Below are 13,239 nucleotides of genomic sequence, written 5' to 3' on the forward strand. Positions count from 1 at the left end.
CATGTTCTGAGCCTTCTAGAGGGGGCTGCCACCGTAGAGAACACAGCAAGAGCTGGTTCCCCAGAACACTCGCGTTGTCTTCCTCAGCTAACCAGCTCCCAAGCAGCATGTCCGCCTCCTAACTCCTCTAATGGAGAGTAACGTCAATTGTTAGTCTTCCTGAACACAGGCCAGTGTATTTTACAAACAGAGGAAGTTTAGTTAAGGGACACTAGGAAAGCAAAAGACAAAACTCACTGTGAGTGTAAAACATGTAAAACATAGAACTTCCATGCTATGAAATCTACGACGAGTCACACGGTAATGCAGGTACGCACACAAGAAGCTGAAAGGAAATTCACCAAACGTTAAGAGGTTATCCCCATATAAAGGCGGGATTAAGATGATTTTGGTTTTATTCTTTATATGTGTATTATGTTGCAGAAAAAAACATATAGTAAAAAAAAATCAGAATAATAATTATTTTAATGATAACCTAGAGAAGAAAGATTAAGATGTAATTAACCATAAAGTCAGGGTTCTTTCCCTATACTTAGATCTCAGTGAAAATCTTTGCCTCAGAATCCTTAAAATTCAAAGTTCTTACCAAGAAAAGAAAAAGGACAAACCCAAATTCACTAAAAACAATATACCTTTATTATAGAAAAAGCTCTCTTCAGTGCTTTTGTTTTATTTATGTTAACAATTCTAGTCAGGCTCTAACTAGACCAACAACTCAATTGCTAAAGCCCTTGGTTTCTTAGTATGACCCACTAGCCCAGATTAACAATTATGAAAAATTCCTATCTATTGCCACTGGTTTTAAATAAATGAGTTGGATTTTTGAGAGGAAAGGAGACAGGAAAAGTCTAATTTTCAGGGTAGATGAAAAAGATATCTAACAAAAGATAGCTTTCCCATAAAATACTATGCACTTACTGGAGGTGATAGAAAGTAAGGCTTTGGGGTAATGGCCCCCAAAATAAGAAAATAATTAATATTTTAAATTAAAATTAAAAATTAAAGATCCCTAAGGCAACTTCTATCATGAAAAATCATTAGGAGGTTAACAGCTTCATAAAGTTATCATTAATAAAATAGATTCCCGTCTTTCTTAATAGTTTACACTTTTAAAAATAGAATCCTGTAGACTATAAGTAATTTCCAACTACATTAAGTCTCTTAGAGTTATCAGTGTTTGGGGGCTTTTCGTTTTTATGTTGTCTTGTTGCTGCTGTCGTTTTTTTATGAGTTTTCTGGTCCAGTTTGTATTAAATTTAAGTTAAATTAGTTCTTCAATGGTTCTCAAAATGAGCCTTCTTCAAGGAAGAATGAGAGTAAGACTTAATCACATTCTCCTTGTATTGCTGTGATAAGATTTATATTTAGACCAGGTATATATTAAGTCTAAGTTTATTTAAAGTTGAATGTAGGGACTTCCCTGGTGATCCAGTGGTTAAGACTCCACGCTCCCAATGAAGGGTGCTCAGGTTCGATCCCTGGTCAGGGAACTAGATCCCGCATGCCGCAACAAAGACCCAGTACAGCCAAATAAATAAATTAATAAATATTTTTTAAAAATAAATAAAGTTGAATGTAGACAAGTTTAGCAGGCCATGAATCAACCTTGGGTGCCTTCATTTTGAATGTTCTTTTATACCCTTCATTTTGCCTGTGAAATAGCATAGTAAGAAAAAAGCCCAGGGCTCATACTAACAAAGGGAAGATGGTTACCTTAGAAGATCAAATATGGAAGTCTTAGACCGGGGCGGGGGTGTGTGGGGTGCCCAGGTTAGGTTCCCAAAGGCAATAAAGGAAATGGTAAGAGGATCAAGAGAGTTAGAGCCTAGCAGTAGGAGAGAAGAGTCTGTCCAGTGTCTGCCCCACCTTTACTCTCAGAAATCAGAATTTCCTCCTTTCTTTGAGGGATTTTTAGAATATAAATTACAACCTAGATTAAACTATTGTTCTGCTAACCCTCACAAGGATCACATTTTGAAACCAGGGAAAACTGAATGATTATGAAGTTGCTATGAAACGCTGACTAGGAAAGTCTATCCTGAGGTCTCTGAAGCATTTGCCTTGTGAATTTACCCCAACATTGCTTTCATGTGTCCTTAGTCCTCTTTGCATTTATGCTGTGAGTCCAATTTCCACTTTGCTTAGAGATTACCAAACCTGAGGGTCTCATGATAGAGACAAGTTGTGTATACACATTCCCCATACCCTGAGGAAGGACCCTTCAGTCCCAGCCACGCCTGAAGGAGGCATATCCAGCTGGAAAGTGGACACATCACCAAGCACTACACTACATCATCTGACCTGGTTTCCCTCCTTGTTTCAAACAAATTTCAGGCACCTCTGTCTGGGTCCCAGTCTCTTTTAACTCACACTAGCACTTCAGCTAGTTGTATCTTTACAACTCTATCTTCAGTTGTATCTTTATAGCACTTTTAAAATGCAGAGTTTTCAAGGTTTTTTTTCTTTTCTTCCTAGAGTAGTGCGTATATTGGAATAACTATATAGCTTTACCCGGTAATAAATAACTCTTTGGAGAAAGAGAAATGCTTAAGATGAATATTCTGCAAAACTCAAGAATTATTGTGAAATCACATTTTTATCTACCATTTTTAGAGCCCATTTGATTTATCCCAGCTTGGCATATTAGAGTAGATATGGGGATACAAACAGCCTGATAGTTAAAATTTTGTCTGCATATGAATCTCCTCTGGCTTCCTTCTCTGCCAGGAAAATTTTTCCTGTTGTCAGTCAGCTGATCCTAATATCTTCTTGGAACAGAGCAAACATTTTAAAGTGCAAAGCAAAATTCCTCCCCCAGCTCGGGAGAGAACACTTTTTTTTTCCTTGAGCTGTTGATGTCTTTTAAGAGAAATGACTTTAGTTGGTTCAGTCAGATGACAGAAGATACAGTTAACTCCATGTAAAGGAAAAATGTTTGAATACCAGTACCACTGATTTCAAGGAAGGTTTATTTGGGTAACATTGTTTAAGAAGCTAATCTGAGTCATAAATTGCACAGGGGCTAAATCCCTCTTAAGCAACAGCAGAAGACTAATTTTGTTGTAGTTTTGAATTTTGTATCTCTACCTTGAAAAAGTCCCATATTAATATGCATTTTGAAATATTTTATCAGCTTAGAAAGGAACTCAGTCCTCCTGACGTGGACTGCATTGCTTTAATTAACTGATCATTTGCAGTTCTTTTTAGAGTTCTGGTCAGAATTAGTTACTCTGAATCTAAAGAAGAAAATGAAGACACAGCTTTATCTTAAACACCAGTAAAGGGTCTTATTTTAAGGTAGACAAAGCAAGTCTTCTTAAGACAGCCTTATGGTAATTGATCCAGAGTCTTTGAGCTTATTTCAACTATTATCCAAGCACACATTATTTTAACTGTTGGCTAAACATAAATTTATAGAAAACAGTCACCAGGGAGAACACTTAAAAACCAGAACATAGTAGTGATAGTCACAGAAAAGAGACTTAAACCAAAAAATTTGAAAACTATGTTAGGGTGTCTATAAAGTTCTTCAATGATCTTGTATTTTAGAAAAATGAAATATGTGTTAGGGATGATTCATGGACTGGATAGGAAAGTAGTGAGGAGTTGGGTGGAGGTGGAGAAAGAAACTCAGGGATAGGAATATTGGGTAGAAAGAAGTTCTTTTGAGCTTTTAAAGTTTTTGTTATCAATTTGAGCTAAAAGGAATAAAATATTTTGGATCAATTTAAATAAAGCAAGTGAAAAGTGCCCAAAATGAGAATACAGAATTACTTTTCTTCAGAAGTAATCAAGGTTAATGTCTTATTTGCAAGGTGATTGGGCAATAATAGCTATTTAGGCAGGGTTTGTCTGAGAGAAACAGAACCAATAGGAGATGGATCTATCTATCTGTCTGTCTATCTACCTACCTACCTACCTATCTATCTATAGAGAGACAGAGAAACAGAGATTTTAAGGAATTGACTTATACAATTTAGGGGCCTAGAAAGTCTAAAATCCATAGGGCAGACCAGCAGGCAAGAAACTCAAAGAAGAGTCGATGTTGCAGCCTTGAGCCCAAAATCTGCAATGCAGGCCAGCAGGTGGCAAACTTGGGCAGTGTTTCTATGCTGCAGTCTTGAGGAAGAATTGCTTTTTCCTCGAGAATCCTCCATCTTTGCTCTTAAGACCTTCAACTAGTTAGATGAGGCCCACCCAGATTATGGAGGATAATCTGCTTTACTCAAAGTCTACTGATTGTAAATGTTAATCACATCTAAAACTATTTTCATAACAACCAAATAACTGGGCACCACAGCCTAACCAGGTTTACACATCACAATAGCTTTAGAGACTACCCTTAATTTTGTACATTTCAGTTTCTCATAGTGTCTAGGAAGAATAAGATGATGTATTAAGTATTAAGTGGAATGTTAAATAGCATATGTATTTCTGAGATTTTGGAGTCTGATGTGCATGTGTGTGTCTGTGTGTTAAAGTTTGTGCCATATGCTCAAAATTATTAGTGTGTATTTCTAATTTATACTTTCAAAACAAGTATATGCTACCACAGAATTTCTCCTGCAACTTTCCAAAGGAATATAATCTATACATCTCAAACATACCGTTGAATATATCTCCAATAATAACATTTAGTAAAACCTCACTGCAGATTGTGAATCATATGGCTAATATCTTTGAGGGGGAAAGTGTCTAAACATAAAAGAAATAAATGGTCCATTAGGATACATGACTTCAGTAAATCTAGACATTGATCTTTTGTCCTTTAACATTAGCAAGATAAAAAAATAGATATATGAGAGAGTTCATTCACGCCATTTGCATCACTTTTCAAAAGTGCTTATAAACTTAAATGCTTTGTTTTGTTTATTTTTTTGTTTTTACTTATATTTATGTTTGCAGAGTTAGTTGAGTGATTGGTTGGTTGGTTTTTGGATTCAAATTAAATACTTTATCAGGCTTAGAAAAAAAGAACCTATGAATATAAATAGGAATTTAGAGAATTATTTTGAAGAAAATGATCATAGATTTTAAGTTGGTTTTATTGAAAGTACCATATCTTAATAAGTATAAACAATTTCACTAGCTTCTATAAAATAATGAATTTTTATCTCTCCAATATCTGCCTTTTTGCTGAAATTGGATAAACAGTATATAAAGGAAAACCATCAAGAGTACCATAACACATATATTTAAGTAAGCCAGAGTATCTAATTTGCAATTTATGTAATGGAAATAAGTAGTTTAACAAAAATGGCACCAAAAGATGAGAGTAAAGGGCTTAAATCATTCAAATGATTAATAAAACTAATCATATTAGCAATTTAAATATCTATTTAAACTTTGGTATATATATTCAAATCTTTTTTATAGATATTCAGATTTACATCCATTCCTTTTGTAGTCAAAGCCAACAAATAAAAGCAGTCTTTCTTTGCTAGGTTTGTAAAATACATTCAAAGAAATTTTTAGCATTAACCTTAAGGATTATTTTATTCCCTTCACATTTTGACAGCCTTTCTCTCTCTCTCCCTTTTTTTAAGAAATCTGTTTTCTATAGCTGCTATAAAAAATTACCTCAAACTCAGTGGCCTAAAACAACACAAATTTATTATCTTACGGTTCTGTAGGTAAGAAATCTGAATTAGGTCTCACTAGGCTAAAATCAAGGTGTCGACAGGCCTCCAATCCTTCAGGCTGCTCTAGGGGAGAATCTGTTTCCTTGCGTTTTTCAGCTTTTATAGGCTAGCCACATTCCTTGGCTCAAGGCCCCATTCCTCCATCTCTCTTCAACAGCATCAGCCAATACCTTCTCACATGGCCATCTATCTGGGTCTCTCTCCAGTGCCTCCTTCTTGCACTTACAAAGATGCATGTGATTAGATTGTTCCCACCTGGAGAATCAGGATAATCTCCCCCATCTCAGCGTCAACTGATGAGCAACCTTAATTCCATGTGTAACCATAATTCTTGCTTATCACATAACCTAACATATCAACAAGTTCCAGGCTTTAGGACATGGACATCTTGCAGGGGCCGTTATTCTGCCCTGTAAGTTAATAATTCTTGCAGCTAGGTGATGGGCACACAGGATACTAATTTATCAACTTTTATAAGTTTTAACTTTTCCAAAATACAAAGGTAAAACAAATAAATTTAGGATCCTATATCACCCAAGGAATTGTGTCCAGAAGAGAATTCTAAATTCAGTTACAACCTCATCAGTATTCAGCCTCTTAGGAAATTTCCATATTTATTTCCAGTGAGCTATCTGAAAAAAGATAAAATAATGCAACAATTTTAAAACTTAAAAGTATAAAAACATAGGCATACATTTTGCCTCTAGCAAACAGCTCTTCATCAGATTTCATGCTAAAACAACAACAACAACAAATTTTAAATAATTTTTTAAAATACTCATTAAAGATTCTTAGAACTTTCAGGTTTGGAGAGCTCTTTCATACCATCTGGTCCAAGAAATATCTGACACGTGACTTTCATGTCAAATGATCATCCACACTTTTACTGAACATCTCCAGAGGTAGAGGTGGGTCACAACCTCCAAAGTAGTCTACTGGACAACTATGATTACTAAGATTTTGTCCCACCCATATGACTTTGGAGAAAAAGTATACTACTACTTCTATATAACATTCTACAAATATTTGAAAGTAGCTCATATGTCACCCTGAGGCTAAATACCTTTAGTTCCTCTAGACATTAGTGGCAACCTGAAATTGGTAAAGAATGAAGACTATGTCCCTATGGAACTTTATACTGGAGGAAAATTTGTCAATTTAAATGAAAGTCCTCCAACAACTCATTTATCTGATAAATTGAATCACAATACATTGGGAAAATCTAGAGAATATTTTACTCGTAGCTATACTCCAAAAGCCAGTCCCACAGACTTCCTGGGATTTTTAACCTTCCATAGAAAGGATATTTCAACTGCGTGGTTAAGTAACCATTTTTGTCCTCAGTGAGTCCTGGACATAGCTGTCCTGCACACCTGTGAGCCGTGAGCACAGATGAGGGAACCACGGAGGCCAGAGGAGCTCAAAGTGTGGTATGATTGATCTGAAGGGCTTTCAACCTTCACTGAAGATCTTTCATTAATAAGGACCAGTTGAATTTCTGCTTCTGTAACTTGAGAGAGAAGTTGATCTCTTTTCACCAATTAGCAGATTTGAAAACCAATTTTACCTGAAAAATAAAATTCAACAGAAAATGCACATTCTACGTTTCACTTTTCTAGTACCTAACTTGACAAGATTTGCTGAGAAGCTTACAATGACAAAAACCAAACAAGAGGCCATGGCCTTGTAAAATTTAAAGCTTTTAAAGCTTATTTAACACAATTTTATTACCTCAGGAAAACCTTAGTTCTAATAAAACCTGTAACAGGACCAGAGCCATGCCATTAGATTTCATTAGACAATATGGATAAATTCTAGACAGAGTTATAGGTATGAAATGAGTGGGGAAACAATTTATAGAGGCTCAACTGATAGGCAGGAGGCTCAGTTCTCACCACCTTACAAGACAGTTAACTGCCTCAACTTTTGTCAATCAGGGCCTCATCCTGTACAGCCAATTGAAAATATAAACCAATAAAAGCCCTGGTTAAGACATTTTGCCCTGAAAGCTATTCAGTGATTTTTCAGAACTGAGATCTTTTCCTCTTCAATAGCTTGTTTTACATGTTTATTGACTCTGGGCATAGTGTTGATAGCTCCTGGTGCGACTCTATCGTCCTTTCTATTTTCAGAAAGGATCCCCTCTGTTCCCCCAAATCATACACTTATTAGACTGCTGGACTGTTCACCCAAATTATACACAACCCATGTGCCTGACCAATTATTGGTCGTAGTTACTCAGGCCTTTAAACTTAGCTTTTGTGCTACAAACAGCCACCACACTATCCTGCCATTTACCACTTCATGCGATATCTACCAGAAGCACTTTCAGATTACGTGCAGCTTTTATTAACTTTTGCCTCTGTGGACAGGAATTAGTTATGGGTCAAGAAATATGAGCTCAACATATACCACTCTCCTCACCCTATCCCTATATTTACACAGAAATAGATTACTGACCCAAGAGTTAGTGTTACGTGGGATGATCTTTTAACACAGCACTTTATTTTTTCATAGTTTGTGTTACCCTCTTCTTTTGAACTTGTTTCTAAACAATCTTAGAAGCATGTCTGGATATACTCAATTAAAACTACCTTATAACAGAAACTATTTGGCTAATGCAATTTAAGTCTTGCAAACTCAGAATAGCCTGAACAGGCAACCGCCCCTGATAGCTAATCACTGCCAAAAGGAAAGGTTACATGTCAAACATTCTAAAACCAAAGTTAGTGTATTTGTTAGGTGGTGTTTAAAAATAACAAGCCAACCAGTAAGTTATTTATTTGGATTGGTATAAATGTCACAAATAAGTCATCTTGGCAAATATTCAGGCAGTAGAATTATTAAAGACAGGCATTACATGAGTACTTTATTAAGATTGTGTTTTGGTGAAGGTGGCATCTGGTTATAACTCCTTTAAAAAAAAAACTCTTTTTGAACGAAAATCATACCCACTATGCTACAACAAATAGGACATTATGGCCTCTATCACCCATCTGTCCATCTGATTAAATGACTCCAAAATCATTCTTTTGAAATATCCTGGCCTTTCCAGTGGGTACAATTTCAGCTCACTCAGGGGGTAGCTTGGCTTTCTCTCCTAAACTGGTTTTTTAACTTCCACACAGAGATGTAAAATAGCTCTAGTGTCTGCCAAGGTTCACCGATGTCTGCTCAGCTAGCCTTATTCCTAACTCCATTATATCCTCTCCCTCATCTTTTCTCTTCTTTCACTCTCATTTTTACTCACTCAATGTATGATTTCTGTGTGCTGCTTAAAATCCTCTATGTATATATATTTAATAAATGAGTAGATGCACAGACAGAGGAATAGATGGACAAATTTGTTCTGCTTAAGAATGAACCTGAGCCCTTTTCTGTAATACAGCTTAGTGTTTATTACACACACTCCAGGAGATCTTTCGAACCCCACCTCTTGACATTTTCCACCACATCCTTCACACACCAACACATGGAAGAGTTGCAACTCTGTAAACATACCAGTTCTTCTTTGGGACAAATTTCTTAACCATCTGGGATCTGATATCCTCATCAGAAAAACGGAATAATACTTATCCTTTAAGGCGGTTGTAAAGATTAAAAGCATTCCTTTATGAAAAGCTTATAACACGGTGCCTGGCACATAGTAAGTGCATCGCACATATTAGTTGTTTTTGTGACTGTTGTGATAGCAATGATCGTATTTTTCCCAAAATCCATGGTTTTATACGTATTTTTCTTCTCCCTAAAATACTGCCTTGTCCACCTGGCAAATTCGTATTTATTTTTCTCAGTGAGGCCCTCCTAACCCCTACAGGACAAGTTAAGGTCTTCCTTCTCTGTACTTTAAAACATTTTTATAGACATTTATTTTTGTATTTAATACATTATACTCTAATGATGTCTGATGTCTTCTTTTCCCCACTAGATTGTTAAAGGTGGGGGACATGTCTCCTTAGGGATATCCCTGACACTTAGCACAGAACAGATCATCAATACATGGGAAGAATGGAAGGAAGGAAAGAGAGGAAGGAAGGAGCAAGCAAACAAATGAATCCAGTCTTCTGACAGCTATCCTGTCCTCCATCATTCCTGGATGATCCCCAACAGTGATGCATGGACCTCATTTACAAATTCTTTCAGTGTGCTGATAGACAGTTCCCAAGTTTATCACTCAGAGCATAAATAACTCCAGTTCTGCAAGATATTAATTCATTTGCAGTGACTAATTTGCCTCCTATTTGATGATAATGCCAACTATTGACTAAGGCAAAATCCCTCAGCTTGTCAACCAAAAAAAAAATCGCTTACTCAGAAAATGGCTCTTATAGGAAAGAAGCAGCTGCTTTCAAAATTGACACAAATGAGCCAAAATTTGTTTCTTTAGAAAAAAATCTTATCCCAGTGATTAATTTAGCTCCAATGGTGAGGTTTTGGTGAAGACAAGTGGAAAATGAAGGTTAAGGGAGCACAGAGTAAGTAAGCATATAGATTTTCATCATCATTTGCTTTCTCTCTGATAATTTTCCCTGTCTAGATTTTCTAAGTTATAGATGCAGGGTTCTTATTGATCTAGCCTGTTATATCAGAGAAAGAAAATTCAGTCAGAAAAATAAAATTAATTGTAAACTGGAAACATTTTCTCATAAAGAGCAACAGTTTTTCTCCCTTGATGTGACAAAGATCCTCTTTACGAACATCCGTTTTGCACACACTGTTCACTGGCAATAGAACTCATGAAAGTGAGTAAAATTTTCCCATTTTATGAAACAATATTTCAAGCTCTGAAAATGCTACAAACATATACGTTTTATCCGATAGCCTGTTAGATGATCCTAATAGTAACAAAGGTTGCCAATTTTTTTTCTGTGGTGAAAAGATGTGTGGTAACTAAAATATAGATGAGGTTGCTTTTCTCACACAAACACACACATGTTCTCTTGCCACCAATGGAGGGAATGACCAAATGTAGATCACAAAGTCAGCTCTCTTCTTTCAAGCCAGGCTCTTCTCCAAGCCAATTTGTTTGCGGGACCCAAGCACAGCCCTGTGGAGAGCAGGCTCAGTCCTTCTCCCGGGAGCTCGTTGTACTTTCTGCTTTCTGCCCTCTGCATCCTCTTCTCAAAACTACCAACCAAGGAGCCGTCTAAGGTGAATCCTACTCTACTCTTACTCTTTCCATCTTCAAATAAACACTTGTATTTTCCATCTGTATTGTGTTTGATCTCTTTTCCTAACTCTCTTTGGCTCTTTTATAATTATTCTTGTGTCTTTTGACTCTCTCTTATATCTCTCCCCAAATCCTACTGCAGGCATGTGATTTCTACCCCTTCCAGCCCATCCTACACACCAATGCCATAGTATGTTTCCTAAGTCACAATTCAGAGAGAGTTTAAATTTCTTAGCTCTTACCGTAAGCCTTTTGCAGTCTGGCCACAGTAGCCTATTTTTCAGCTACATCACCCACCATTTGGACTTTTGATTATCACCCTCCTCACCCAGAACCTGCTCCCTCTACAGTCTTCTCTGCATCAGTAATTGACATGAATAGCCAGCCAGTTACTCAAGTGAAGAAAATCCAGGAAGTTTCTTGGAGTCCTGCCTTGCACCGCCACGTCTAATACATCCCCAGGCTCCTTGACGCTACTTCCAGAGCATATGCCCACTCTGTCCATTTCTGTCCATTTGTGCTACTGCGTATCCAAACACCGTCATCAACTGAGCCCTGGACTACTACAGTAGTTCTTATTTGGTCTCTCTTGCCTCTCTACAATCCAGTTCCCACACAACACCAGAGAGCTTTGTGGAAACATAAATCAAATCACATCATGGCCCCTACTTCTGCCCTATGTCATCTGGCTCATGTGAACCTCTTTGACCCCAGCCTTTACCACTTTATCTTCTCCTACTGTGCACCAGACAAACTGGCCTTCCTTATAATCTTCTAACCCACATTTTCACCTGAAAGCCTTAGCACTAGCTGTTCCTTCTGCCTGTGATGTTCTTCTCCCTAAACTTTGCATGGCCACTTATCTTTGTCATTCAGCTCTCAGCTGAAATGTCACTATATTCTTTACCCAATATATATATTCTTTACCCAATATAAAGTAGTTGCTAGGTCACTGTCATCATACCCTGCATGGAATTTATCTGATATTTCTTTGTTTTTTGTTTGTGTGCTTATCTTCACTTGTTCACTGCTGAATTCTCTCATATCTAGAACAGTACTTGGCTCTCAGTATGTGTTGAATGAATGAATGAAACTTCCTTTCCCATCTCTATGCCCTGTCCACAACACTGCACAATATTCCTGATGGAGAATAACAGGACCGACAACCAGAAGTGGATTGAGTTGCTATGGAGACAGTAAGGCTGAGGAAGAGGAAGAGGAAAAACCTGACTAGAGGGGAGCATCTTTTTTGAATGATAGTTATGAGATATGATCAACTAGGATCAACATCAGATTCAGGAAGTTGGGATCAAACATGATGTTATAGAGGATCCTTCTTAAATGTGGGGAAACAAAAACTGAATTCCATGAGGTCAGTGATGTTTCTTTTGGTCAATACTATAAACCCAATACCTCAAATGGTACTTAACACACACTGGGTACTCAATAAATAGTTGAAGGCGTAAGTAGGTGAACAAACATGATATAATCTTTAGGATTCTTATTTAGAAATGGTTTATGAGACCCAAAAGAGATAAGAAGACTGTAGAATAAAATTTCTCAAAATCTGGGCAATGGATTATATTTAAGTGATTAAAATCCAGTTTCCTGTGCCTTTCCTAAGACTTGCTGAGTGTCATCTAAGACTGGGATCAAGAATCTGAATGTTATGAGTTTCCTGTGTATTTTTTAATATGCACACTAAAGTTTGAGAATGACTGCCCTGGGAGAGGTAAGATGATGAAAGACCTGAAGTAGGATCTATATTTGAGGAAATTAGTGAAAGACAAGCTGCCAGAATTTTGTGAAGGAGGGGAAAGAGTCAAAATAACTGTTTGCAACCTGGCAGACAGAGAGAATTACACTGTCATTGGTAAAATATAGGAGACTTGTGCATCATTTTAAAAACATGTAAGGTAATAGATTTTCACCTTTTGGAAGACAATATAAAGGCATATATGTAAAGGAGAAATGTGAGCCTAAATTAAGAATATTATGGGTTCCCAAAACCATGGGAGGAATTGCACTATAGTAAGTAGCAAAGGTATTGCCACTGCATTCCATAGTGTGAGAGTGCTAAAGACAAGTAAGTCTCATTTCTTACTGTGAAAACCTTTATTAAAGTCATGTAACTCCTGTTTATTTCATAGCGAAAGCACTGCATATGTCTCAGTAAATAGTTCTTTGTGCAATAGATCCTTGAAATTGGCTTCCTCCCAGCCATAACACTGGAGAACTGCTAGAACACAAGAAAAGATCTAATTAGAGGAAAGATCTGAGTGCAAATGTCTCTGGTAAATAGTAACATTATAGAAAGTTGTTCTGTTTTCCATGGTTCAGATTTTATTCATAATTCGTAGGCTTCAGAATCTAGAATCCATACTTAGTATCAGATTTTTTTGATATAAAGATGGGCTGAGGCCAGTG

At 36.8% G+C, this 13,239-nt stretch overlaps 1 long non-coding RNA gene across 2 annotated transcripts in view; it reads right to left on the reverse strand.

The window, feature by feature from the left end:
* Positions 1 to 5,244: 5,244 nt before the first annotated feature.
* The window catches only part of LOC132360517 (uncharacterized), a 146,328-nt gene continuing 138,333 nt past the window's right edge, over positions 5,245 to 13,239 (reverse strand). The window contains exons 3-4 of one of the 2 annotated variants that reach the window (XR_009501120.1): positions 7,016 to 7,209; positions 5,245 to 6,274 (exon numbers count right to left, since the gene is read on the reverse strand). This is a non-coding gene — a long non-coding RNA (uncharacterized LOC132360517). The other variant, XR_009501119.1, reaches the window with a different exon arrangement.

This window comes from Balaenoptera ricei, chromosome 2, assembly GCF_028023285.1.
Source record: "Balaenoptera ricei isolate mBalRic1 chromosome 2, mBalRic1.hap2, whole genome shotgun sequence".
NCBI lineage: Eukaryota > Metazoa > Chordata > Mammalia > Artiodactyla > Balaenopteridae > Balaenoptera > Balaenoptera ricei.